Source organism: Somniosus microcephalus, chromosome 16 (genome assembly GCF_052327205.1).
Source record: "Somniosus microcephalus isolate GS21.2 chromosome 16, FLI_Smic_1.0, whole genome shotgun sequence".
NCBI classification, from domain to species: Eukaryota; Metazoa; Chordata; class Chondrichthyes; order Squaliformes; family Somniosidae; genus Somniosus; species Somniosus microcephalus.
Window position 1 is genome coordinate 38,300,816 of NC_141002.1, and position 23,487 is coordinate 38,324,302.

Here is a 23,487-nt window from a genome sequence, read left to right on the forward strand (position 1 = left end):
TCTATTTATGACCTCTAGTTTTGAACTCCCCACAAGTGGAAACATTTTCTTTACGTTTACCCCATCAAACCCTTTCATAATCATAAAGACCTCTATCAGGTCACCCCTTCTCTTTTCTAAAGAAAAGGGCCCCAAGCCTGCACTGTAATAAGAATTAAGGGAACACTGAATGACTAAATGCAACCCAAAGCTGACCCATTCAATACTTTTGTTCTATTCCATATTGTTGTTATTGTTCTCCACCTCTTTCACGCCATAACCATTGCCTGACAGAAGGTAAGCACATGGCCAAAGCCTGACCTGCATCAATTCATTCTGTGAGCACCATTAGAATGCCATGCAAGTTGATTGACACCTTTAAATTCCCCTCCTTCTACAGAAGCCTCTTGTCTCTGCTTAGCACCTATGATATCCAAGCTACGAAAAACACGGTTTTCAAAGTTGCGCTGAGAGCTTGGGGTCAATCACAGTACAACCCTTATTAAATACAACATTGCACCCCACATACAGACACGTGAAAACTGAGCATCTATTCCCTTAGTGAGATTGCATTACAGTGTATCTAGCGGCGCAGTAATTGTTGCTGGAACTTAATATACATTGTACAACTTACATAAATCATTAAATCACATGGTTTCATTTCTAAACTGACTGATCGCCACTTACAATTTGTTTACTGCAATGTTTGACATAACAGAATGAATACTTATATTGCTAGAATCCCTCTGTGCAAAATATCTACTGCAATAATTTCAACATAATGACAGATCAGTACATTAACAGTTCACAATATACACAAACTAACGCAAAAAATTGCTATCTGAAAATGCAGAACAAAGGCTCTAGCAGCTGGGATCACACAAACACATTCCTTCTTAGTTAAGCCAATTCATGCAAGAATTGGTTTTGAAATTTCTTGTTAGTTCTGGTCAGGGCTCAAGCCATTGATGCACAAAAACTCTCACACAGCAGAAATGCAGAGAATGTAATCAGGCTGTAGCAGACTTTTTGGCACTGCACAATTCACTGAGAAGGAATATTTACAAAACAATTTAAATGTCTTGGAGTCACAGACAATTTCACACAAAATTCAGTTCCAGTATTTCAGGAAGGAATAAATAATTGAATAAGAAATGTTGGACTCTTCCCATTTGCTAAGAAGGAGACTTCATAAAAAGACAAATTTTATCCAATTCCCTCAAAAGTCTCCCTGAGGAAATGGGCCAGTCATCAGGCTGCCTCATTCAGTAGGGACAGAACAATCAGGACAATACTCCATGACAGGAGCTTGTAGAGGAGCGAGAAAACTCTCCCAGGTTTCATTCCAACCTTGAGATAGAAGTGCTCCCAAGGAGACAAAGCATGCATTCCAATGACCCGATTTGGAAAAATTCAAGCAAATTCACTCCAGAGATGTAACCTATCGATAAGACTCAAAAGCCATAATCTCAATGGAAGGCAGTATTTACAAGCAGACGGTCCCAAAGTATTTGTTGGAAGGTATGTGCTCAGCATTACAGCTGCTCATCAACATTGCAAGCAACAAATGGCAGCTCTTGGATTACTCGTGTAACAGCTAAACCGTATTTAGCACAATTTAAGATGAAATCAAGCCAAGCTACAAAAACAAACTTCTTTTTTTAACAGAAAAGAGAGTGAACAATTTAAATTTTCTTCTAATCAGAGAAACAAAAAGTTAAAAATTAACCATGGAAATAAATCATGAATTGCCTATTAAACTTTATTGTTCTACCCAATTCACAATACACTAACCCCTCCCCCCCAAAAAAAGCCCACAAACATTTCCTTTTGGTTCATCCCCCTTCATAAAATCATCCACACTGCCCTTCTCAAAAAGCATCCCAAGGCAAAATTCAGAACATAAAATGTCGAATGGCATGTTGCCTCTCTGGTGCCAGCATAAAGGACATCATTAAACAGGTGCCAATGTTGAAGGGGGAACAGCCAGAAGTCGTGGTCCATGTTGGAGCAGAAACTGATAGCCAAGTTCCGCACCCATGAGGACGGCCTCAACCGAGATCTTGGGTTCATGTCACGCTACATGTAACCCCACCTGACGTAGGGTCATCCAGACTCAAGTCGTCGTTGGCTTGTTCTCTCCACACAGATGCGGCCGGACCTGCTGTGATTTCCAGCAAAAAAAATGTTTTTTGTCTGTTTTTTTGTTTTTCATACAGACCCCAGCATCTGCAACATTTGACCCCTTGTGACCCCACCTCATTGTTCTTTGGTGTAATGTTTTCCTGACTGACCTGTTTGGACACCATTTACACCTTTGATTGCTGTGATTATCTCTCTGCCGAGGTGTGATAAATGGCAGTTAGAAAGATTACCTGTAAACATCTGACATTATTCTCTGACTATATAAGCTGTGTTTTTATGCATCTCTCCACTTCACCTGACGAAGTAGCAGCGCTCCGAAAGCTTGCGATTTCAAATAAAGCTGTTGAACTATAACCTGGTGTTGTGTGATTTCTTACATTTGTCCACGCCAGTCCAACACCGGCATCTCCACACCATGTTGGAATCAATGACATAGGCAGGAAAAGGGTCGAGGACCTAAAGGCAGAGCTTTAGGAGCTAGGAAAAACATTCAAGAACAGGACCTTAAAAGGTGGTAATCACTGGATTACTCCCAGTGCCACATGCTAGTGAGCAGAGAAACAAGAAGACAGTGCAGGTGAATGTGTGGCTGGAGAAGTGGTGCAGGAGGAAGGGGCTTCAGATTCCTGGGGCATTAGAACCATTACAAGCCAGACGGGTTGCACCTGATCAGGGCCGAGACCAATAGCCTCCCAGGGAGGTTAACTAGCCCTATGGGGAAGGGTTTAAACTAAATTGGCTTAAACATGGACAGGAATGGGAACTAAACATCCCTGGATACAATGTATTCAGGAGGGATAGGGAAGTACAGGAAACTTTGTGCTATCCGGCAATCTGGAGCCACCGGCAAAAATCAGCAGCCGTTTTTTATTCTTTTTGTTTGTTTTTTTTGCTTTGTTTGAACAGTCAAGCTGTGCAAGGTCTGTAGCTATAGCAACAGCTTCAGCTACAGAGCTTTAGGGCCACACCCGAGTGTTTAGAAGCTGTTGCTAAGCAACAGTGTTTGTTGTCAAATACGGAGATAAGAATCTCCCTATCTCTCAACATTAACTCTGGAGAGTACGGCAGTTTTGAGGCAACGGCAGCAGCTCGGTCCCGTGGGTGCCGGATAGCACAAAGTTTCCTGTAAAAGGGACGGGGAGGGGGGGTGGTGGCAGTATTGATCAAGGATAATATTACAACTCCACAGAGGGACGATATACTAGAGGGTTCAAAGACTGAATCTATTTGGTTAGAGTTAAGGAGCTGTTACATTGCTGGGAGTTTATTATAGACCCCCAAATAAAAAGAAAAAAAGAGACTTGCATTTATATAGTACCTTTCACGACCACCGGATGTCTCAAAGCACTTTACAGCCAATGAAGTACTTTTTGAAGTGTAGTCACTGTTGTAGTGTAGGAAAGGCGGTTACCAATTTGCGCACAGCAAGCTCCCACAAACAACAATGTGATAATGACCCGATAATGTTTTTTAGTGCTGTTGATTGAGGGATAAATATTGGCCAGGACACCGGGGATAACTCCCCCGCTCTTTTACGTCCACCTGAGAGAGCAGTCGGGGCCTCGGTTTAACATCTCATCTGAAAGACGGCACCTCCGACAGTGCAGCACCATTCCCTCAGTACTGCACTGGAGTGTCAGCCTAGATTTTTGTGCTGGAATGGGACTTGAACCCACAAACCTTCTGACTCAGAGGCGAGAGCGCTACCAACTGAGCCGTGGCTGACACAATAGTGAGGAGGTAGAGGAGCAAATCTGTCGGCAGATTTCAGAGAAATGTAAAAATAATAGAGCAGTAATAGTAGGGGACTGCAATCACCCTTATATAGAATGGGGGGGGGGGGGCGTAAAAGAGTAAAGGGCAAGGAGGTTGAAGAATTCCCAAAATTTGTACAGAACTTTCTTAATCAGTATGTTTCGAGCCCAACAAGGAAAGAAGCAGTGCTGGATCTAATTCTGGCGCATGAATTAGGGCAAGTGGAGTGTGTTGCAATGGGAGAACATCTGGGTAATAGTGATCATAATATAATTAGGCTTAAAGTAGTTATGGAAATGGACAAAAAAAAACATGAAAATACCCAAGTGGATTTCAGTGATGTGAGAAGAGATTAGCCAGGAAAACAGTAAATGAGCAATTGCAGGCCTTCAAGGCGGATAGAGTTCGGGTACAAACCAAGCATATTCCCATAAGGAGGAAAGGTGGGGCATCCAAAGGTAGAGCTCCCTGGATGACCAAGGAAATAGAGGTTAAAATAAACAGAAAAAGGTTTATGACAACTGTACACAGAATACAGTCAAAAACCAGGCAGAATACAGAGTGCAGTGGGAAACTGAAAAAGGATATAATGGCAAAGAGGGAGTACAAGAAAAGATTTTAGCAGATAAAGGGAACCCAAAAGTCTTTTATAAACATATAAAAAGTAAAAGGATAGTTAAAGGAATGGTGGGGCCAATTAAGGACAAAAAAGGAAATCTTCTTGTGGAGGCAGAGGGTATGACTGAGGTACTGAATGAGTACTTTGCATCTGACTTCACAAAAAGAGGATGGAGTTAATGTCACAGTAGAGATGGAGGGAATAGAGATATTGGATAGGATAAAAACAGGAGAAAGGAGGTGCTAAATAGGTAGGCATCACTCAAAGTTAACAAGTCACTCGGTCCAGATGGGATTCATCCAAGGTTGCTGAGGGAAACCAGGGTGCAGATAGTAGAAGCTCTGACCACAATCTTTCAATCCTCCTTGGATATGGGAGTGATGCCAGAGGACTGGAGGATTGGAAATGTTACGTCCCTGTTCAACAAAAGGGGAGAGTGATAAACCTGGTTTATTACCTGGGATGGTAAACAGGCCAAATCAGTGGTGGGGAAACTACTAGAGACCATTCTCAAGGACAAAATTAATTCTCATTTGGAGAAGCATGCGTTAATAAGGGACAGCCAGCACAGATTGTTAAAGGAAAATCGTATCTGAATAGCCTGACTGAATTCTTGAATGAACAGAGAGGGTTGTGAAGATGTTGTATATATGAACTTTTAAAAGGCATTTGATAAAGTACCACAAAAAAGACTTATTTGGAAAATAGAAGTACATGGAATTAAAGGGACGGTGGTAACCTGGGTAAGTAATTGGCTAAGGGATAGGAGGCAGAGAGAGTGGTGAACAAATGCTTTTCTGACAAGAGAGAAGTGGGCTCCCTCAGGGGTCGGTATTGGGACCATTGCTTTTCCGGTTATATATAAATGGCCTGGACTTGGATATAGGGAATACAATTTTAAAGTTTGCGGATGATACAAAACTTGGCAACGAAGTAAATAGTGAGCAAGATAGTAGCAGACTTCAGGAGGACATAAACAGACTGGGCAGACACATGGCAGATGCAATTTAATGTGGATAAGTGTGAAGTGGTGCACTTGGGGAGGAACAACATGGAGAGGCAGTATAATCTAAATGGTACTATTTTGAAGGGGTACAAGAAGAGGGACCTGGTGGTGCATATTCACAAATCTTTGAAGGTGGCAGGGCAAGTTGATTAGGTAGTTAAGAAAGTGTATGGGATACTTGACTTTGTAAATAGGGGCGTTGAATACAAAAACATGGAAGTCATGCTAAACCTTTAGAAATCACTGTTTAGGCTTCAGCTGTATTCATGTGTACAATTCTGGGCACCACACTTTAGGAAGGATTTCAAGGTCTGGGGAGGGTACAGAGGAGGTTTACCAGGAATGAGGGACTTCAGTTATTTGAAGAGATTGGAGGAACTGGGATTGTTTGCCATAGAGCACAGGTTAAGGGGAGACAGAATAAAAGGTATACAAAATTATATGGGGTTTTGATAGAGCAAGAAGGAAGAAACTGGTTCCTCTGGCAAGTGGGTCGATAACCAGAGGTGACAGATTTAAAATAATTGACAAAAGAATTAGAGGGGAAATTAGGAAAAAAAATTCCACAGAGGATTGTTGAAATCTAGAACGCACTACCTGAAAGGGTGGTGGAATCAGATACCACATGAACCTTCAAAAGGCAACTGGACATGTATCTGAAGAGAACTAATTTGCAGGGTTATGAGAAAAAGCTGGGGTATGGGACAAATTTGGACAGCTCTTTCACAGGCACGATAGGCCGAATGGCCCCGCTTCTGTGCTATAAGATTCTAATCCAAGGCAAAATTCAGAACTTCAATGAATGAGATGAGTCACAGAAAAGCTGAAAGGGCTTAAAACAGATAAATCCCCAGGAATGGATGGTATTTATCGTAGTCGAGAGTGAGACTAACAAGGAGATTTGTGAGGCACTGACAATCATCAACAGGGAATCAATTGGCACTGGGGAGACATCAGTATATTTGAAACTGGCTAATCCCGTACCTATATCCAAATGGAAAAGTAAAATAATCTTCCGGGGGATGGCTCCTTGCTAAATTTCAACCCCATAAACTTTATTCCATGTCACAGAGTCATAACGGCATAGGAGGTGGACATTCGGCCCATTGAGTCTGTGCCGGCTCTCTGAGGAGCAATCCAGTCAGTCCCATTCCCCCGCAAGTTTATTTTCCTCAAGTGCCTATCCAGTCTCCCCTTGAAAACATTGAGTGACTCCGCTTCCACCACTTCTGTCAGCAGCGAGTTCCAGGTCCTCACCACTTGCTACATAAAAAAGTTTTTCCTCACATCCCCCTGTATCTCTTGCCCAAAACCTTAAATCTGTGTCCCCTAGTCCTTATACAGGTAGACTATCCTTTATCCAAAAGCCTCGGGACCAGCCGTGTTTCGGTTTTAGGAAAATTTCGGATTTCGGAAGGTGCGCGAAAACACTTTGGTTTTCAGAGGTAATTCGGTTTTCGGGAGTGCGGATAAAGGATACACTATCCCTTATCCGAAAGGGTGGGATAAATAACGACTATAAATACTGTAGTTACAGGGATAAATACTGCAGTACAGTTTATTTGTAAGGAAAACATTCAGTAAAACTTCAAACATGTACAGGTACAAACTAAGCTAAATACCTGTACATAAACATGCAATAAAGGTACATTACATCTGGCTTGAGGATCTTGGAGAAGATGGTACATCAGTGTTGTCATCATTGTCATCAGGTTGGAGTTGGACATCTGAAGATGGGCCAGGAACAGGATTCTCAAGTGATGAAGCATGACTACGACAGACGGCCTTTTTAAAGACTTCTTCCAGTGTCATCTGTCTCATTAACATTGGTTTCTGTCTAAGCAGTCTCTCTTTAATTGAGTAAACTTGCATAATCTCTTGCTCACTGATAAATGCACGTTTTTCAAGGCCAGCAATTAACTGATCACACATTGTCACCATATCGTCTATGGGGATTTTTTCACCTGTGTTCACAATGTCATCATCATCATCACTACTGTCCTCATGCTTGTCTTTATTTAACACCATTTCAGCAATTTCCCCATCACTCAATGAATTCACAACAGGTGCATCATTGTTAATGTTCAGCACTTCTTCGATGTCAGCTTCCTCTAACGTATTTACACTTTCGGATGATAAACCTTTGGCGTAAGTGAGGAGGTTTGATATCATCATCATCTCCTGACTGACAGGAAATCCTTCAAACTCGTCATCTGCAGGTCCATCTTCATGAAACATCGTTGAAGGCCAAAGTCTGTGCCAAGCATTTGTTAATGTTGGTTTGTCAACATCGTTCCAAGCATTAGCAACTGCATAAATGGCATCCTTAACATTGAATTCTTTCAGGAAGCTTTGGATTCCTTCGCCGCTGTTGATTGCATCAAGCATAGAGTTCAAAAAAACGTCTTTATACTTGCTCTTCATGGAGCGTAAAATTCCTTGGTCACAAGGCTGTATTAAAGATGTCACATTAGGGGGAAAGTTAATGCCGAAAACATAACTTTTCACAAGAAGTTCAGGAGGGGGATGTGCGGAGCAGTTGTCCAGGAACAATAAAATTTTGCAGTTTTCTTCCAGTCCAACTTGCCTGCAATGAGCTCGTGTCGCTGGTACGAAGTGGTTATTGAACCAGTGAGAAAATATTCCTCTGGTTACCCATGCTTTCCTGCTCGCATAATAATGCACAGGTAAATTGCATACACCTTTCAAACATCTCGGATGTTGGCTTTTTCCAATCACTACCAACTTTAACTTGTGTGTGCCTGCAGCATTGGCACACCCAAGAACAGTCAACCTGTCCTTAGCATCCTTAAAACCTGCTGGTGCACTCTCATCAGCCGTTGCTAATGTTTTTCTAGGAACGTAGCGCCAGAACAGAGCTGTTTCATCAGCATTGTAAATTTGTTCAGGACCGAGGTTTTCATCCGATATTATTTTTGCAAACTCATCTATGTAATTTTCAGCTGCTTCATGATCAGCAGAAGCTTTTTCACCACAGATTTTCAGATATTTTATACCATGACGCTTCTTAAATTTATGCAGCCAACCTTCTGAATATTCACACTCAACTTCAATGTTCAGTTCTTCATGGTATATTCTAGCTTGCTTCATGACCATCAAACCAGTCAGTGGCACACGTTCACCTCTGCGTTGTCGAATCCACTCAATCAGCACACGGTCAAGATCTTCATTTTTTGCCCTATGCAATGTTTTCCTACTTTTCATTAGTTTATGGTCATCACTGTCAGTGTAAAATTTCAACAACTTGTCTTTCTGTTTCTTTAAGTCATATACGGTGGTACTTCCCACACCATATTCTTCAGTAAGATGTCGCAGACACACCACGATCAAGCTTCTGCAATAACTCCACTTTCTGCGATATCGATAATGAGCGATGCTTCCTTCTCTGCTTCTCACTGTTACCCATTGGGGTATCTGCAGCTCTTTTTAGCATTTTCACAAATTGTTAAAAGCCAGCAAATATCTAAGAGAGCAGCAAATATCTAAGAGAGCAGCAAATATCTAAGAGAGCAGCAAATATCTAAGAGAGCAGCATATATCACACAGAGCAGCATAACACCTGCGTGGGTCAAGCATCGGCAGCGTCGGGTCATGCTTTGCGCCACTTTCGGCTTTCAGAGGTTTTCTGGTTTCGGATGTGCGGATAAAGGCTGGTACACTATCTCTTATCCGAAATGGGGTGGGGGTCGGCGGGGGTGGGGTACGGCGGGGGGGGTCGGGGGTCGGTGGGGGTCGGGTTCGGCCGGGGGGTCGGGGGTGGGGGTCGTGGTCGTGCGCATTTCGGTTTTCAGAAGTCATGCTTTGCTCCACTTTCGGCTTTCAGAGGTTTTCTGGTTTCGGATGTGCGGATAAAGGCTGGTACACTTACGCTGAGCGATTTCGGTTTTCAGAAGTGCGGAAAAATGTTACACTATCCCTTATCCGGCTAGGCCTGTAAGTCGTGCGCCACTCTGGTCATGTCGTGCGCACGACTTACGCTGACCGAAAAAACCTTCGGTTTTTAGAGGGTTTCAGTTTTCGGAAGTCCGGATAAAGGGTAGTCTACCTGTACCATCAACTAGTGGGAACAGCCTTTCCCCGTCCAGCCTTTCCAAACCCGTTATAATCTTGTACACCTCTATCAAAGGCAACGGTAGCATAGTGGTAATGTCACTGGGCTAGTAATCCAGAGACTAATGATCCAGAGACCGGAATTTAAATTAAGTTAATTAAATAAATTTGGAATAAAAAGCTAGTATCAGTAATGGTAACCATGAAACTATCAGACTGTCGTAACAACCCATCTGGTTCACTAATGCCCTTTAGGAAAGGAAACCTGCCGTCCTGTGACTCCAGACCCACAGCAATGTGGTTGACTCTTAGCTGCCCTCTGAAATGGCCTAGCAAGTCACTCAGTTGTAACAAACTGCTACAAAACAAAATAAGAAAGAAACCGGACAGAACACCCGGCATCGACCTCGGCTACGGACACGGCAACGACACACCCAGCCATAGTCATACTCACAGAATCATACCTTTCAGCCAATGTCCCAAACTCCTCCATCACTGGTATACAGTTGGGAAGGAGTGGCCCTGGGAGCTCTCAACATTGACTCCAGCCCCCATGAAGTCTCATGGCTTCAGGTCAAGCATGGGCAAGGAAACCTCCTGCTGATTACCACGTACCGCCCTCCCTCAGCTGATGAATTAGTACTCCTCCATGTTGAACACCACTTGGAAGAAGCACCGAGAGTAGCAAGGGCACAGAATGTACTCTGGGTGGGGACTTATGTCCATCACCAAGAGTGGCTCGGAATCACCACTACTGACCGAGCTGGCAGAGTCCTGAAAAACATAACTGCCAGTCTGGGTCTGCGACAGGTGGTGAGAGAACCAACACGAGGGAAAAACCTACTTGACCTCATCCTCACCAATCTGCATCTGTCCATGACAGCAGTGACCATTGCGGAGACGAAGTCCCGTCTTCACAATGAGGACACCCTCCATCGTGTTGTGTGGCACTACCACCGTGCTAAATGGGATAGATTCAGAACAGATCTAGCAGCTCAAAACTGGGCATCCCTGAGGTGCTGTGGGCCATCAGCAGCAGCAGAATTGTATTCCACCACAATCTAACCTCATGGCCCCACATATCCCTCACTCTACCATTACCATCAAGCCAGGGGACCAACCTTCGTTCAATAAGGAGTGTAGAAGAGCATGCCAGGAGCAGCACCAGGTGTACCTAAAAATGAGGTGCCAACCTGGGGAAGCTGCAACACAGGACTACATGCATGCTAAAAAGCAGAAGCAGCATGCTATAGACAGGGCTAAGCGATCCCACAATCAACGGATCAGATCAAAGCTCTACAGTCCTGCCACATCCAGTCGTGAATGATGGTGGACCATTAAACAACTAGCGGGAGGAGGAGGCGTCATGAATATCCCCGACTTTAATGATAGTGGAGCCCAGCACGTGAGTGTAAAAGACAAGGCTGAAGTGTTTGCAACCATCTTCAGCCAGAATTGTCGAGTGGATGATCCATATCAGCCTCCTCCCGAGGTCCGCACCATCACAGAAGTTAGTCTTCAGCCAATTCGATTCACTCCACGTGATATCAAGAAACGGCTCAGCGCATTGGATACAGCAAAGGCTATGGGCCCCGACAACATCCCGGCTATCGTGCTGAAGACTTGTGCTCCAGAACTAGCCGCGCCTCTAGCCAAGCTGTTCCAGTACAGCTACACCACTGGCATCTATCAATGTGGAAAACTGCCCAGGTGTGTTTTGTCCACAAAAAGCAGGACAATTCCAATCTGGCCAATTACCGCCCCATCAGTCTACTCTCAATCATCAGCAAAGTGATGGAAGGTGTCATCGACAGTGCTATCAAGCGGCACTTACTCACCAATAACCTGCTCACTAATGCCCAGTTTGGGTTCCGCCAAGGCCGCTCAGCTCCTGACCTCATTACAGTCTTAGTCCAAACATGGACAAAGGAGCTGAATTCTAGAAGTGAGGTGAGAGTGACTGCCCTTCACATCAAGGCAGCATTTGACAGTGTGGCATGAAGGAGCCCTAGTAAAACTGAAGTCAATGGGAATCGGGGGGGGGGGGGGGGGGGGGGGAACTCTCCACTGGCTGGAGTCATACCTAGCACAAAGGAAGATGGTTGTGATGATTGATCTTCATCCCAGGACATCACAGCAGGAGTTCCTCAGGGCAGTGTCCTAGGCCCAACCATCTTCAGCTGCTTCATCAATGACCTTCCCTCCAACATAAGGTCAGAAATGGGGATGTTCGCTGACGACTGCACAGTGTTCAGTGCCATTCACAACTCCTCAGATAATGAAGCAGTCCATGCCCACATGCAACAAGACCTGGATGACGTTCAGGCTTGGGCCAATAAGTGGCAGGTAACATTCGTGCCACAGAAGTGCCTGGCAATGACTATCACCAACAAGCGAGAGTCTAACCACCACCCCTTGACATTCAATGGCACTACCATCGCCGAATCCCCCACCATCAACATTCTGGGGGTCACCATTGACCAGAAACTTAACTGGACCAGCCACATAAATACTGTGGCAACAAGAGCAAGTCAGAGGCTAGGTATTCTGTGGCGAGTGTCTCATCTGCCGACTCCCCAAAGCCTTTCTACCATCTACAAGTCACAAGTAAGGAGTGTGATGGAATACTCTCCACTTGCCTGGATGAGTGCAGCTCCAACACTCAAGAAGCTCAACACCATACAGGACAAAGCAGCCCGCTTGATTGGCACCCCATCCACCACCTTAAACATTCACTCCCTCCACCACCGGCGTACCGTGGCTGCAGTGTATACCATCTACAAGATGCACTGCAGCAACTCGCCAAGGCTTCTTCGGCAGCACCTCACAAACCTGCGACCTCTATCACCTAGAAGGACAAGGGCAGCAGGCGCATGGGAACACCACCTCCAAGTTCCCCTCCAAGTCACACACCATCTTGACTTAGAAGTATATCGCCGATCTTTCATCGTCGCTGGGTCAAAATCCTGGAACTCCCTACCTAACAGCACTGTGGGAGTATCTTCACCAGACGGACTGCAGCGGTTCAAGAAGGCGGCTCACCACCACCTTCTCGAAGGCGGCTCACCACCACCTTCTCGAAGGCGGCTCACCACCACCTTCTCGAAGGCGGCTCACCACCACCTTCGCGAAGGCAATTAGGGATGGGCAATAAATGCTGGCCTTGCCAGCGACGCCCACATCCCACAAACGAATAAAAAATCACCCCTCAATTTCCTTTACTCTAATGAAAACAAATCCAGCTTCTCCAACCTGTCCTTGTAGCTAAGATCCTCCATGTATGAGTTATTCTCTTTGTATACAATTTAGAGTAAATTAATTGGGATAAATTTCAAGTGTGCATACTTTGGATTTTCCTGTCCCAGCGCTTGGGCTGTGGAATTGTTGCGCAGTGGGAGATGCACCCACCTAACCCCATTAAAACTTCAGGGATCAGTCTAATTTGATATGCAGTGCATGTTGCCAGGGTAGAACACACCAGAGAATCTGGCAAAAGAAAGTAGATGGCACAACATTTTTGTCTGGCATTCCAACATATGTTCCTTTTCTGTCACTGTAGGCCTGGAAGAGCATTCTGTCAGCAGCCCAGAACAAGACAGCACACGTATACATTCCAGAGGATGTAGTTAGTGAGCTTGAGGAGATAGCACTGGGCAAGTATCACACTGACCCGTGCACTGTTAATGTCAGAGAAGAAGCAGGACTCTGCTACCCAGGTGGCCACATGAATGATAAACTTTTGAGTTTTGGGCCCATTTTTCAATGTATGTTGTATATGAAAAATTAACCAATTTAGTTTTCAGTTATTATTTCGGAACAACCTGTGCTACCACATTTAGGACCGTAGAGAGGAAGGGGTGTTGGAGAGGGCAATGGGATCAAGGCTGGTTTATTGAGTAAGGGAGTCATGATGGCAGTTTTGCCTTCCTTTTCCAAAAGTACCAGTGTAAAGACAGCCATTGACGATGTTATGGGGCAAGGAAAGGTAGTTGATGTCAACATAAGTTGGACACTTGGATTTAAGCTCGTTATCAGTGATCAGGATACAGGTGCAATCACAGACCACCAGAGGCTTTCTTGATGTATCTTGCAAGCTTTGAAATCGCAAATAATCTTCAACTTTAATTTGACAGTAACTAATAGCGCCTTTGTAACATCATCACAATAGTTAAATGGCTCCTTTATTTTCAGGAGTTCACCAGAACCATGTAAATAACTCACTTTTTTCTGTTGTCACTGGCAAGGTATCCTCCAATTATTTATATGGCTTGACTGCTACTTCAGGGCTATAGAATTGATATTTCAGACATATGAAAACATGCAATGGGTCAGCAGTGGCAGTGTTCCAGAATTAATTTACAAGCAAAGATCACCAGAGGCCAGTATAAAATTAACAGAATAACCTCTGACAGAAGTTCAATGCCAAATAATGAGGTTCCCTTATGACAAACGTCATCACAATCCACTCTTAATAAACTGTCGTGACTCACCATTAATGCGGTTCTATACTATCTATATATTTTCAACCAAACAGGCCAAACTCTCAAGAAGTTATGTCTCACTTCATTCAGAATTTTCTAACATTCCTGATTATATAAAATACTAAAGTAAAAGTGTCAAGTTCTGAAATACAGATAATCTTCAACTTTATTTTGACAGTAACTAATAACGCCCTTCCTAACATTATCACAATAATAAGAGCTTGCAAGATACAGGAAACTTTCGATTAACCGGCCCCTAAATAACCGGAATGCTCTATCCACCAGCAAAATTCAGGAGTCGGTTCCGGTAACTTTCATTACTTTTTTTACTCCATTTGTTGCTGTGCAAGGGTGTAGCTGAAGCTGTTGCTAAGCTACAGAGATGCTTGCAACTTGTGCCGATTGTTTTGAAGCACAGGGTTTGTTGCTTTATACGGAGCTCTGAGCTCCGTATCTTTTATGATAGCGTTCGGTTATCCGGAATTGTTGATGACCCGGCACCACGTCAGTCCCGTCCGTGCCGGATACCAGAAAGTTTCCTGTACATCAAGAGAGCCTCTGGTGGTCTGTGATTGCACCTATATCATGATCACCAACAACTAACTTAAATCCAATTGTCCAACTTATGATGACATCAACTATATAAATGCTTTCCTTGCCCATTACATTATCAATGGCTGTCTTCGCAGATGTACTTTTGGAATAGGAAAGCAAAACTGCCATCAGGACTCCCTGACTCAATAAAACTAGTCTTGATCCCATGGCTCTCTCCAACACCCCTTCCTCTCTACGGTCCTTAATGGTGTTATCACCACCCAACTTTATGATCACCTCTCCTGTAATAGCTTCTCCTTCCCCTCCCTCTCACATGGTCACCTTCCGAATACCTCAAGATTCCAGCCTTGACAATCCAGCCATCACAATCCTCAACTTCATGGCCACCACTGTGCTGTCAAATTGAGGTCTGACATCATGCTGCAGATGTGTCGTAACCTACCCCAACTTAACATTAGCAAGACCAAAGCCATTCTGTTTGGCTCCACCAAAATCTCTCCACCCTTACTCCCAATTCCAAATCAATAACTAAGATACAAAGGAAGTGGAAGTCCTAAGCAGGCTTAAAAGGCTGAAAACAAAAATTATATTGATCCCAGTGCTGGGGACGATTAGTGAGAAGATGCACTGGCAATCATTAGAAGGATGCCACTCGCCTTGATTTAGAATTTTCATCCTCGTTTTCAAAACCCTCCATGGCCTCGCCTCTCCTGATCTTTGTAACCTCCTCCAGCCCTATAACCCTTCCAGATCTCTCTGCTCCTCCAATTCTGGCCGCTTACAACAATAACTTGCATTTATACAGCGCCTTTAACCTAGTAAAGCTTCCCAAGGCACTTCACATGAGCATTATCAAACAAAATTTGACACCGAGCCATACAAGGAGGTATTAGGACAGGTGCTTGGTCAAACAGATAGGTGGAGAGGTTTAGGAAGAGAATTCCAGGGCTTACATAGAATTGCATAGGTACACTGTACAGAAACAGGCCATTCGGCCCAACCAGTCTATGTCGACGTTTACGCTCCACTCGAGCCTCCTCCCATCCTTCCTCATCTAACAATCAGCATAACTCTCCATTCCCTTCTCCCGCATATGCTTATCTAGCCTCCCCTTAAATGCATCTATACTATTCGCCTCAACCACTCCCTGTGCTAGCGAGTTCCACATTCTCACCACTCTCTAGATAAAGAAGTTTCTTCTGAATTCCCTGTTCGATTTCTTGGTGACTATCTTATATTGAAGGTCTCTAGTTTTGCTCTTCCATACAAATGGAAACACTCTGGCCTAGAAATTCGGTGGCGCCCCAAACTGGGTGCCGGAATTACCGCTCCGGGCGGAGCCGCTTGCGCCAGCCCAATATTCAGTTTCAGCGCCCCAAACGGAAGCGGGGCGCTGTTCGAGGCGCCCCGCATCCCTCTTGGGGTGCTGCAACTGAATATCGCAGCGCAAAGGCCTTCCTCCCCTTCTTAAAGGGGAGGGGCCTGCACCAGTGCGATCGGTGATCACGAGTGCCGGCAAAAGAGCCCGGCACCGAGGAGAAGTGCTGGGCTCTTGGGACACAGCCGGCACTGCCCGGGGGTGGCTCAGGAGACCGGGGATGGCGGCGCGAGGTGGTGCTGGCAGGCGGCCGGCAAAAAAAATGGCCACCCCGCACCGCCCCTTTAATTAGCGCCACTACCGCCGCAGGTAGGCCCCCCTGAACCGGTCGCAAATTGCGACTGGTGTTAGAGCGGTGGCGTGACCAAATATCGCGATCGGGGCGCTGCGCACACCGATGACGTCATCGGTGGCGGCGCAGCGCTGCAGGCTAACGCCGCCATTAGCGCCCCGCTAAATTTCGCGGGAGACGTGGCCAGCGGCGCTAAACCCACTAAGTGCCCTCTTTGGGCGCTAACTGGTGGCGCAGCCCACCGAATTTCTAGGCCTCTATGTCTATTCGATCAAAGTCTTTCATAATTTTAAAGACCTCTATTAGGTCACCTCTCCACCTTCACTTTTCAAGAGAAAAGAGACCCTGCCTGTTCATTCTTTCCTGATAGAAATGCAAGGTTATACCTGGTATCATCCTTGTAAATCTTTTTTGCACCCTCTCCAGTGCCTCTATATTCTTTTTATAATACAGCGGCCAGAACTGTGCACAGTACTCCCAATTGTGGTCTAACCAAGGTTCGATACAAGTTTAGCACAACTTCTCTACTTTTCAATTCTATCCTTCAAAGAAATAAACCCTATTGCTTGGTTTGCTTTTTTTAATGGCCTTATTAACCTGTGTCGCTACTTTAAATGATTTGTGTACTTGTACTCCTAGATCCCTTTGCTCCTCTACCCCATTTAGATTCTTATTTTCCAAATAATATGTGACCTGCTTTAGGGCCCAGGCAGCTAAAAGCACAGCCGCCAATGGTGGAGCGATTAAAATAGGGGATGCACAAGAGGCCAGAATTGGAGGACCCCAGAGATCTGAGGGTTATAGGGCTGGAGGAGGTTAGACAGATAGGGAGAGGCGAGGCCATGGAGGGATTTGAAAACAAGGATCAGAATTTTAAAACTGAGGCACTGCCGGACTGGGAGCCAATGTAGGTCAACGAGATTTGCTATGAGTTAGGACATGGGCAGCAGAGTTTTGAATTAGCTCCAAGTTACCCACCATCCTGACTTGGAAATATATCACCGTTCCTTCATCATCACTGGGTCAAAATCCTGGAACTCCCTACCTAACAGCACTGTGGGAGTACATTCACCACATGGACTGCAGCAGTTCAAGAAGGCAGCTCACCACCACCTTCTCAAGGGCAATTAGGGAAGGGCAATAAAAGGCTGGCCTGGCCAGCGACGCCCACATCCCATGTACGAATAAAAAAAAATTATGGAGTGTGGAAGATGGGAGGCTAGCAAGGAGATCGTTGGAATAGTCAAGTCTAGAGGTAACAAAGGCATGGATGAGGGTTTCAGCAGCAGATGAGCGGAGGCAGAGGCAGAATTGGGCCTCTCACATCTCTATCTTTCTCCTCGTTTAAGCCACTCTTTAAAACCTACCTCTTTGACCAAGCTTTTGGGCACCTGTCCCAATATCTCTTTGTGGCTTGGTGTCAAATCTGGTTTGATAATGCTCCTGTGAAGCGTCTTGCGATGTTTTACCACATTAAAGGCACTATATAAATGCAAGTATACTGTTGTACATTGGGAAGGCTCCAGTAGATAAGTTGGTGCCCATTTTCAAAATGGTTGACAGAACTGATACAGGCAACTATAGACCCATAAGTCATACTTCAATTCCATGCAAAATAATGGAATCAATTATCAAGGGTAAACTTGGTATCTGTACAGTAATAATTTAGTAAACAACAATCAACATAAATATAGAATGGACAGATTCTGTCTGATCAACCTCAACTTCCTTGAGGATATGTCAACTTGAGTAGACTACAATGTGCAAAAGGCATTTCGTAAAGTGCCACCCAAAAGGCTATGAATTAACCTGCAGAAATTCAGGGTAAATCTAGGGAATGAGTAAGAAGGCTGAAGGACATAAAACAGTTACTTGTTACGTGGGGTTATGTTGGGGAGTGGGGGCGGAAAGACGGAGTACTGAATGGAATAACTTGGACCAAAAATGTACGTGGGCGGAACAATGGAAGATGAAATGGAAGGAATCATGGGTGACATACAAACTCCATGAATCAAAAAAGAAAAAAAGAACTTGCATTTGCCTAATCCAAGGGTGAAGCTGAAAGAGAATGAAGAGTCGTAGTAGACTCAACACATGTGCAACCAATGCAAAGCAGTAATCAACAAAGTCAATAGAATGTTGTACTACATAGCCAAAATAACAGAGCACAAGTCAGAGGATGTCATGATCACATTTTAGAATACTCTGATCAGACTGCACCTCGAGTACTAGCTAGTGATGGTCACTGAAGCACAAGGGGAACATTCAAGTACTGCAGGCAGAACCAAGAAAAGCCATGAGGCTGATGCGTAGTGTCAAAGGTATGTTATGAGGAAAGACTAGATAAACTTTGACATTTAAGCCAGGAATGGGGGCATTTGCGAGTTATAACAGCATATATGATAGCTAATGGAATAGAAGATGATTTAAGAATCTTGTTACTTGATCAGGGGTGTAAAACTCTCAAGCAGCGAGCTGCATGTGCTAATCATCTTATGTTCTCAGGGACAGAGGCAAGCCATTGCACAAGAGCACATGCTAAGACACAGAAAGCCAGTGCAGATTACAAGGGAGTTATATTATTACATTCCTGGGTCCACAAGTGGAAATAGGGCAGTGGAAGTCAACTCCTATAAAAAATGTGGTCAGGCCACTTAAGGGAAGGGCTGACCTGGGAAGATGCCGGTAGCAGCTCCAAATTCGTAAATGTAAGTATTCTTATCTTTCAGTTCACCCACTCAGTGAGGCTACTGTTCGTGCAAGCTCAATTGCCAGGTCCATTTATCTTGCTTTTTAAGCTTTTCTTTTTTGCAGCTTACATAAGAAACCGGTTTGCTGCCCAACTGTCCCAGAGCTTCTTTCTGCTGCTCCTGGGATCAGCCTAGTCTGTCCTATGCCTTGCCCCATTGCTTATGCATTCATCACTTCTTTCCCGTTGCCAATTCACAGTTCTGTTCTCCCTCACTATCCCGGTATAGTAATTCTCACTACTTCCAGGTCTCTTCCCATTGCTCCTCCCCTGCTCCATACTCACCTGTTACTTTCTACAGCTCAGGCTGCTCCATAATCTTCACTCCTTTTCCTTTGTACGGCTGGAAAATTTTGGCACTTTATAAGCACTATGAGTGTTTTCCAAAATAATGTTTTTGCTGAGCTATCTTATTTATATTTGAGTGAACATGGCCATGGCCACGATAGTGCCTCCTTCCCATGCCTCTTAAGAATTGAAAAGTGATCCAACCACTATACATCGGAGAACTTCTTTTACCAACTTCACAATCAGTCAGATCAGCTGCAGCCACCATGCATCGAACGCCATCCACACTAACTTAGAGAGGGGTCTTGAAGACTGCTTTAATGGTCAACCTATGTAGCAATTCCAAAACACATCCAGCCAATAAGCTACTTGACACACAAGCTAACATAAAAAAGACAATATTTCCATAGCGAGCAGCTTAAATTTCTTAACCAGATCTACATTTTCTCCTCAATAAAAAAGCCACAATTCTTCCAAGCATATATGTATTAAAGTAACAAGAACTTGCATTTATATAGTGCCTTTCACAACTTCAGGACGTTGCAAAGCACTTTACAGCCAATGAAGTAATTTTGGTGAAGTGTAGTCACTGTTGTAATGTAGGAAAAGTAGCACCCAATTTTCACACATCAAGGTCCCACAAACAACAAGGTGAAAATGACCCGATAATCAGTTTGTGATGTTGGTTGAGAGATAAATATTGGCTAGGATACAGGCAGCGTTCCCCTGCTTTTCTTCAAAATAGTGCTATGGGATCTTTTACGTCCACCCGAAGGGGCAGGGTTTAAAGTCTCATCCAAAAGACGCGCTTCTGACAGTGCAGCACTCCAAGTACTACACTGGCATGTCAGCCTACATTATGTGTTCATCAATACTCCAAAATTTATATTTTTCTCTCAATCAATAGATTCACAACACATCCTAGGGCAGCATAGCTTTTAGAATTAGTATATATTTAAAATGCATAACTGCTTTTAATGTCAGCTTTTCAAGTAGATATAGGGCAGTAGGACAATATAGGACACACACTTTTTAAAAAAATAACAGAAAATGCTGGAAAAACTCAGCAGGCCAGGCAACATCCGTGGAGAGAAATTAGAGTCAACGTTTCGGGTCAAAACCCTTTATCAAGACTAAAGAGGCACAGGGAATGAAATAGATTACGAGGCCAGGCTGGGAGAGAACAAAAAAGGGGAGACATTAAGAGGTATTCAAAACGAGACGAGATGGTGATAGGACTAGTGGAGACAAAAGACGGCTCTAGATTAGGTGTGAAATGCGCTGGCAGAATGGGAGACAGCTGCCATGTGGGAGAGAGAAAAAAAAGGAAAGGGGGGGGGTGGGAGAAAGAGAAGAAAAACCAAAACAAAGGTGTGGATAAAAAAATAAGTGAAAATGTAATAGGGGCCGAGGTTATGATCTGAAATTGTTGAACTCGATATTGAGTCCAGAAGGCTGTAAAGTGCCTAATCGGAAGATGAGGTGCTGTTCCTCGAGTTTACGTTGAGCTTCCGTGGAACAATACAAGAGGCCAAGGACAGTGAGGTCCGAGTGGGAATGGGGCGGTGAATTAAAATGACAGGCGACCGGAAGCTCGGGGTCACCCTTACGGACTGAACGGAGGTGTTCCGCAAAGCGGTCACCCAATCTACATTTGGTCTCCCCAATGTAGAGGGGACCACATCGTGAGCAGCGAATACAGTATACTAGATTGCAAGAAGTACAAGTAAATCGCTGTTTCACCTGGAAGGGGTGTTTGGGGCCCTGGACAGTGGGAAGGGGGGAGGTATAAGGGCAGGTGTTACATCTCCTGCGCTTGCACGGGAAGGTGCCAGGCGAAGGGGAAGGGGTGCTGAGGGTGGTAGAGGAGTTGACTAGGGTGTCTCGGAGGGAGCGGTCCCTATGGAATGCTGAAAGGGGAGGGGAAGATGCGTTTGGTGGTGGGATCACTTGGGAGGTGGCGGAAAATGATCCGTTGAATGCGGAGGCTGGTGGGGTGAAAGGTGAGGACAAGGGGAACCCTATCGTGGTTCCGGGAGGGAGGGGCAGGGGTGAAGGCAGAAGTGCGGGAGATAGAATGGACACGGTCGAGGGCCGTGTCAACCACGGTAGAGGGGAATCCTCGGTTGAGGAAAAAGGAAGATATGTCGGAAGCACTGGTGTGGAAGGTGGCATCGTCGGAGCAGATGCGGCAGAGACGGAGAAACTGGGAGAATGGAATAGAGTCCTTACAGGAGGCGGGGTGGGAGGAAGTGTAGTCCAGGTAGCTGTGGGAGTCAGTGGGCTTGTAGTGAATATTGGTCAATAACCTATCCCCAGAGATGGAGATGGAGAAGTCGAGGAAGGGAAGAGTCAGAGATGGACCATGTGAAGGTGAGGGAAGGGTGGAAATTGGAGGCAAAGTGAATGAAATTGTCTAGTTCAGTGCGAGAGCAGGAAACGGCACCGATACAGTCATCAATGTATCGGAAAAAGAGGTGTGAGGGAGGGGACCCGAGTAGGACTGGAACAAAGAGTGTTCCACATATCCCACGAAAAGGCAGGCATAGCTAGGACCCATGCGAGTACCCATAGCAACACCTTTGATTTGGAGGAAATGAGTGGAGTTAAAGGAGAAGTTGTTCAATGTGAGAACAAGTTCAGCCAGGCGGAGGAGGGTAGTGGTGGATGGGGACTGGTCGGGCCTCTGTTCAAGGAAGACATTTTTTTAAATATTCATTCTCGGTTATGGGCATTGCTGGCAAGGCCAGCATTTATTACCCATCCCTACTGTCCTCAGGAAGGTAATGGTGGGCCTTCTTCTTGAACCACTTCAGTCCATGTGGTGAAGGTGCTCACACAATGCTGTTAAGTAGGGAGTTTCAGGATTTTGACCCAGCGATGGGGAAGGAAGAGAGATACATATCCAAGTTGGGATGATGTACGTACGACTTGGAGGTGATGGTTCTCCCATGCACCTAGTGCACTCGTCCTTCTAGGTTGTGGAGATCGCAGGTTTGGGAAGTGCTGCCGAAGAAGCCTTGGGTGATTTTCTGCAGTGCTTCTTGTAGATAGTACACACTGCAGCCAAGGTACGTTGGTGGTGGAGGGAGTGGATGTTTAAGCTAGTGGATGGGGTGCCAATCAAATGGACTGCTTTGTGTGATGTTGAGCTTCGAGTGTTGTTGCGCCCATCCAAACAAGTGGAGAGTATTCCATCACATTCCTGACTTATGCCTTGTAGGTAGTGGAGAAGCTTTGGGGAGTCAGGTGGTGAGCCACTCGCCCCTCTGACCTGTGGCATTTATGTGGCCGCTCCAGCTGAGTTTCTGGTCAATGGTGACCCCTTGGATGTTGATGGTGGGAGATTAGGCGATAGTAATACAATTGAATGTTAAGGAGTGGTGGTTAGGCTCTCTCTCTCATTGGAGATAGTCTTTGCCTGGCACTTGTGTGGTGCGAATGTTACTTGTCACTTATCAACCCAAGCTTGGAAGTTGTCCAGGTCTTGCTGCATGCAAGCATGAACTGCTTCATTATCTGAGGAATTGCGAATGGAGCGGAACACTGTGCAATCATCAGCGAACAGTTGCACTTCTAAACTTATGATGGAGCAAAATTATTGATGAAGCAGCTGAAAACAGTTGAGCTTACGAATTCTTGCAGTGATGATAAAATTCAGCTCTGTCCATGTCTGGACCAAGGCTGTAATGAAGCCTGAATCTGAGTGGTCCTGGCAGAACCTAAAATGAGCATCGGTGAGCTGGTTATTGGAGAGTAAGTGCTGTGGGATAGCACTGTTCATAACTTCTTCCATCACTTTGCTGATGTTGAGAGTAAGCGGATAGGGAGAAATTGGTCATGTTGGATTTGTCCTGCTTTTGTGGACAGGACATAACTGGGAAATCTTCTACATTGTCAATTGGTTGTAATTCTCACCAAGCCCCTTTCCCCATGCTTAGAGTCCATTCTATCCTTTTTCTTTAGTAAAGTGGTCAGAGATGTCTTCCTGTATGCGAGGAGTGCTATATAAATACAAGTTTCTGTTGACATTTCTTGGATAATCTATTGCTAAGTTTTAAATACAAAATTTATACAACAAAAGGAAACACTGGGCTTTTCCTCCCAACTCACTTCTTTACTCCCTCGTATCAACAGGTAGTCATGCCTTTGGAATTAAGTAAAATATT

At 44.8% G+C, this 23,487-nt stretch overlaps 1 protein-coding gene across 2 annotated transcripts in view; it reads right to left on the reverse strand.

The window, feature by feature from the left end:
- Positions 1–23,487, reverse strand: part of phf21b (PHD finger protein 21B) — a 208,739-nt gene that overhangs the window by 91,284 nt on the left and 93,968 nt on the right. The window lies entirely within an intron of this gene.